A 281-nucleotide genomic window follows, 5' to 3' on the forward strand; every position below is an offset into this window, starting at 1 on the left:
TGGCCCGTACGGGGATCGAACCCGCGACCTTGGCGTTATTAGCATCACGCTCTAACCAACTGAGCTAACCGGCCTATGTTTAATACGTTCAGAAGGTGTGTCACTCAGTCCGTGTACATGCAGAGCTTAATTAAGCTATGATCAAAATTCGACTTTCTCACTACAGTCCTTGTCCCAGTTTACATGCAGTGCAAGAAAATCGAATAACTGTTCTCCTCTCCCACACTAGGAGGCGATACGTATCTTTTCAGCCGGTTAATACCACGTTAATACGGCCCGAT

The 281-nt window shown here is 47.0% G+C and overlaps 1 non-coding gene across 1 annotated transcript; it reads right to left on the reverse strand.

Moving 5' to 3' along the window:
• Positions 1 to 74, reverse strand: trnai-aau. Its single transcript has one exon. It is a non-coding gene; the product is annotated as a tRNA-Ile (tRNA).
• Positions 75 to 281: the final 207 nt, after the last annotated feature.

Source organism: Mugil cephalus, chromosome 18 (assembly GCF_022458985.1).
Source record: "Mugil cephalus isolate CIBA_MC_2020 chromosome 18, CIBA_Mcephalus_1.1, whole genome shotgun sequence".
Taxonomy (NCBI): domain Eukaryota; kingdom Metazoa; phylum Chordata; class Actinopteri; order Mugiliformes; family Mugilidae; genus Mugil; species Mugil cephalus.